Source organism: Bufo bufo, chromosome 10 (assembly GCF_905171765.1).
Source record: "Bufo bufo chromosome 10, aBufBuf1.1, whole genome shotgun sequence".
NCBI classification, from domain to species: domain Eukaryota; kingdom Metazoa; phylum Chordata; class Amphibia; order Anura; family Bufonidae; genus Bufo; species Bufo bufo.
In genome coordinates, this window is record NC_053398.1 from 77188856 (window position 1) to 77194575 (window position 5720).

At 44.5% G+C, this 5720-nt stretch overlaps 1 long non-coding RNA gene across 1 annotated transcript; it reads left to right on the top strand.

The window, feature by feature from the left end:
* Positions 1 to 3620: 3620 nt before the first annotated feature.
* LOC120981156 lies at positions 3621 to 5485 on the top strand. Its single transcript, XR_005774630.1, has 3 exons — positions 3621 to 3653; positions 3863 to 4016; positions 5310 to 5485. It is a non-coding gene; the product is annotated as an uncharacterized LOC120981156 (long non-coding RNA).
* The last annotated feature ends 235 nt before the right edge of the window (positions 5486 to 5720 follow it).

The following is a 5720-nucleotide window of genomic DNA, read 5'->3' on the forward strand; positions in this document are numbered from 1 at the left end:
TCAAAGCTTTCTGATTCTCTGGTCGGTCCCACTCCAGAACCGCCCGGACCTTTTCGGGGTCCATACAAAAACCGGAATCAGAAAGCATGTATCCCAAGAATGGAAGCTCTTGCACCGCAAACAAACATTTCTCCAATTTGGCATATAACTTATTCTCCCGAAGGATCGTCAAAACCTGTCTCACATGATCCTGATGGGTCTTCAGATCAGGAGAATAAATTAAAATGTCATCTAGGTAGACTACTACGAACCTCCCCACCAAGTGATGAAAAATATCATTGACGAATCGCTGAAATACCGCTGGCGCATTTGTCAACCCAAAAGGCATTACCAGGTTCTCAAAATGACCCTTGTGCGTATTGAAGGCCATTTTCCACTCATCCCCCTCCTTGATCCTGATCAGATTGTATGCTCCTCTCAAATCCAACTTGGATAACACCTTGGCTCCATCAATCTGATCAAAAAGATCAGAGATCAAAGGCAGGGGATATGGATCCCAGACTGTAATACGGTTCAGCTCCCGGAAATCCAAACACGGTCTCAGTGATCCATCTTTCTTCTTCACGAAGAACAAACCTACCGCCACTGGAGACTTAGATGGTCTAATATGACCCTTTGCCAAACTCTCGGCGACATACTTTCGCATGACCTCTCTCTCGGGTTGAGAGAGGTTGTAGAGCCGAGACTTAGGCAACTTAGCCCCCTGAATGAGATTCACTGGACAATCATAGTCACGTCTATCCAAACGTATAGCCAAAGACATTACGTTTTCCAAAGTATCTGGGTATTCATGAAAAGCCAGAGCATCTTTCAACCTTTCAGATAACCCCTGACAAAACTGGCTACATAACGCGGGGTCGTTCCACCCCGACTCAGTAGCCCACCTCCTAAACTCTGTGCAGTAAACCTCAGCAGTATGTTTACCCTGTAGTAAGTTACGTAATTTTGACTCTGCCATCGAAACTCGATCTGGGTCATCGTAAATCAATCCCAGGGCTTTAAAAAATTCCTCCACCGACCGGAGAGCCAGAGAACCGAGCAGCAGGGAAAAAGCCCAGGATTGCGCGTCCCCTTTAAGCAAAGACATGATGATACCCACCCTCTGATCCTCATTACCTGATGAAAATGGGAACAATCGAAAGTACAAATTACATGACTCTTTGAAACTGAAAAAATCATCAGTACCCCCTGCAAATTTCTCAGGAAGAGCGACTTTAGGCTCCCCAACAATTTGACCTGTACCTGAAGCCAACACCCTCTGACACTGTGTGACCGTACTACGCAGATCCGCAACCTCCAGGGACAAACCCTGCATGCGGTCAACCAGTGCATCAATTGACGCCATCACATAAACGCTGAGCAATGGCAGTCACAGTATGGAGGAAGATAACACACCAACCAGGCTCTGGACGAGAGACAGGGGAAGGGTCACCTCCTAGTTTATCCCTGACCTCTTTCCCTGCACTGCTCAGCCCACAGGCAGACCTTGAAGGTAGGTGTGCTGTGTCCTCCAGCCTGAACTGACAAAACCCTGAACTCCCTGAGATGGTGAAGTGGGGAGATAGGAGCAGCCTGCTCGCACAGAACCTGGATGGGATAGATGACACCAACAACCAAACAAGAAATGACGCTTATCTTCTGAGAGCAGGAACTGACAGCCAACCTTCCCTTCAAACTTCCCAGACCAAAATGATCAGTATAATGCGCTCAGAGCACTTAGCTGGAGACCATTTAAATTAATGACTCCACCCAGTGCACCTGATGAGAGGCGGATCCAGCACAGCATCAAAACAAATACTAAACTCGTGCTGCTATCCTGGCCGACCTCCGCACATCGTCAGAGTAGGGCATGACAATCAGTTATTAGTTGAAGCTAGTATATCACCCTCAAGCAGTAATTTTGTGGACGTAGGTATATGGAAAACCTCTATCACTATTTTGTGGAAGCTGTTATATGGCAGGCCTCAATCAGTTGTTAGTTGAACCTGGTATATCAAAACACAAAATCTGTAATTTGTGGATGCAGGTATATGGAAAACCTCGATCACTATTTTGTGGAAGCTGATATATGGCAGGCCTTAATCAGTTGTTAGTTGAAGCTGGTATATTACCCTCATGCAATAATTTTGTGGACGTAGGTATATGGAAAACCTCTATCGCTATTTTGTGGAAGCTGATATATGGCAGGCCTCAATCAGTTGTTAGTTGAAGCAGGTATACCCAAACCAACAATCTATATTTTGTGGAAGTAGTTATATGGAAAACATCTATTACTATTTGTTAGTTGTTAGTTGTAGCTGGTATATCACCGTCAAGCAGTATTTTTGTGGATGCAGGTATATGGAAAACCTCTATTACTGTTTTGTGGAAGCTGATATATGGCAGGCCTCAATCAGTAGTTAGTTGAAGCTGGTATATCACCCTCAAGCAGTAATCTTGTGGACGTAGGTATATGTAAAACCTCTATTACAATTTTGTGGAAGCTGATATATGGCAGGCCTCAATCAGTCATTAAAGCTGGTATATCACCCTCAAGCAGTAATTTTGTGGACGTACAGTACAGACCAAAAGTTTGGACACACCTTCTCATTCAAAGAGTTTTCATTATTTTCATGACTATGAAGGCATCAAAACTATGAATTAACACATGTGGAATTATATACATAACAAACAAGTGTGAAACAACTGAAAATATGTCATATTCTAGGTTCTTCAAAGTAGCCACCTTTTGCTTTGATTACTGCTTTGCACACTCTTGGCATTCTCTTGATGAGCTTCAAGAGGTAGTCCCCTGAAATGGTCTTCCAACAGTCTTGAAGGAGTTCCCAGAGATGCTTAGCACTTGTTGGCCCTTTTGCCTTCACTCTGCGGTCCAGCTCACCCCAAACCATCTCGATTGGGTTCAGGTCCAGTGACTGTGGAGGCCAGGTCATCTGGCGCAGCACCCCATCACTCTCCTTCATGGTCAAATGGCCCTTACTTTCAAAGTTTTCCCAATTTTTCGGCTGACTGACTGACCTTCATTTCTTAGGCCTCCTGCACACGACCGTTGTGTGCACCCGTGGCCGTTGGCCCCTTGAACGTGTTTTTCTGCGGTCCCATTGACTTTCAATGGGTCCGTAGAAAACTCGGCTACTGCACCGTTTTGTCACCTGTGCCCGTGACCCGTCTTTCCTGTCCATCAAAAAATATAACCTGTCCTATTTTTTCACGGCTAACGGTTCGCGGCCCCATTCAAGTCAATGGGGCCGTGAAAATCGCGGTTGCACACCCGTTTGGCGGCCGCGTCCGCGCCCGTTTTATTTCATCTTATGGCATGGCCAAATTGTCTGGCCAGACTTGTGGCAATAAATTTAAAAAAATAAAAAATACAGGAAGTTTAAGGTGACAGAATATGCTAATTTCTAGCCATCTGTGGTAAACAGCTTGTGTGTGGTGAGGCTGCCATTTCAGCAGGTTATTTTCATCCACCATGCCGCGATAGAATGTCGAAAAACTGATAACCCTGGTCCAGGAGAGGCCAGAGCTATGGGATACCCGTCAAAATGCGTATAGTGACCGATTAAAAAAGGATACTTCGTGGGAGCAAGTGGCACGGAGCATGCGCAGAAGTGAATGGTCCAAAGCTGATAGCCGAGGCCGGGCATAATTAGGTAATTAATAGCAATGTAGTTGTGCTGTCCTTGCCCCCTGTGTGGCCAAAAGATGTAGTTTTAAATTCCCTGAGGTGACAATAGTGTTTTTTTGGTGGTCCAGCCTCCTTTTGCATAAAGGCCTGTTCATGGTTTTTTAAACAGACATCTGTTTTTCCCCTTTATAATTTTTTGAGCTCACAAATGTCTATTATGTCATTTCAAAACAGTAAAACAAACCAAAACCCGCTGGGCGAGTTGCCGGGACCAATTCCGGCGGGAGATGACCAGCAAAGGCCAGAGTGGGGAGGGAACCTCCAGGAAACGGGCTTACATTTATACGGCCCAGTTGCAGTTTCTGCGGCCAGTAATGGAATTGAAGCCGTAAGTATTTTTAATGTATTCTTCTAAATGTTTAAATTTTTCACACTTACGTTTGAATTTTGACTTGCTAAAGTGTCCAATAAACTAATGGATACAGTTGTGTTCTTGTATTGAAGACCTATTCTTTCGGTGGGCAGCCATGTCCTAACTGACTATATTCAGCTCTTTACCAACTGAAACTCCCAGCATGCCAGAATAGCTGTAAGCTACCCAGTCCTGCTTGGAGTTGTAGTTGGGCATCAGCTGGTGGGCAACAGTTTGTACATCCCTGGTGTTGGTTGTCTACATCAGTTTTGTGGTGGAGTTAAACCAGGGGCCACCGCTTATGAGCTGTGTATGATGAGACGACACGTGTAGTGTGCAGATGGCGCCTCCCCTCTCTGTTTTGTTTGTGTAGAAGCAATTTATTGACCCTCCTGGAACATAGATGTTTGCAATTGGAACAAGAAAAGAGAATGGAGATGACACTTGCGCACTGCACGCATTATTTCCTCATACAGTAGATCATCGGGTTTTGCGGCTCCTAGTCACACAGCAATATTTTTAAAAGCTTTCAGAAATCCTCACGTTTTAATGGGAGCCCTGACTAGTGTTTCTTTTTAAATAATTTTTGGCCAACGTGAGATTTGTACCATAGAGACCTATTATCTAACTTTTCGATGTTTTGGAAATGGTTACCCTATAGGTATTGCCATTGTCATTTATATAGCTTAAATGTTAGTGCACCAAACACAACATGGATTCCTTACATTGCTCATATAAAATGACAATAACCAGATCCTATGAAAATGGATAATAATGAAGTTCCAACTACGCTTGACCAGCAGGATTCAAACTACTACTCTCACCATGGTCAAGTGTGGCCTGGTACATGTTGTTTCTCTGTAAATGATGTTCTACTAGGTACAAATTACATCTTGTAACTTTGGATGGTGGTAGCGGGCCACATACAGACGAGCTGGACTGAATATCAGCACTGGTTTTGGTCCTTGAATGAGGAATCCTCTTCTGAGGCTGGACAGCTCCAAACAGCAAACACTGTTTTCCCATTACAGTAACATTAGGCCTTTACAAGACTTATCCCACCGATAGATTTTAAATGCAATCCAAATGGGATTTCACAATTTCACATAGAAGCTGTTATTCTTTGTGTAAAAGCAAATCTCTGATGAATGCTGCCACTCCGTATATATATTTTATTCACACGGCTGTTTTCAAATAATATAATCGATGTACTTTTGTAATGTTGAAATCACATTATCTAATGTTTTTTTGTTTTTATTTCAAATACAGTACTGTGGACAGTCTGGATCCGTCACAAGATTCAGACACGTCGGGGAGTGAAACCCCTGTGGTTTTCTCACCCCAAGAAAGTCCTGCTCCAACGCCGGCTGAGGACCCAGAGGACTCCACACTGGCCGAGGCCCCCCTACCACTGGCCAGTCCACCCAGGATTGTCCAGCCCCAGCCCAGACAAGTCCCTCCCTCTACCTCTGGGCAAGAGAGCCGGGAAGTTATTAACGCCCGCCTCATCGAATTTCTTGCCCAGAGGAGGAGTGATGGTGTGGAGGATAAAATTATACAGGGCTTAGGGCCGCTAATGAAGCACGTCACTCCTTTGGAGCATCATGAGTGCCTTGCTTTATTAGCGGTCATTCTAAAAATGTTTGCTCTACCCAACCATGGCGACATTCTGGCGAAGCT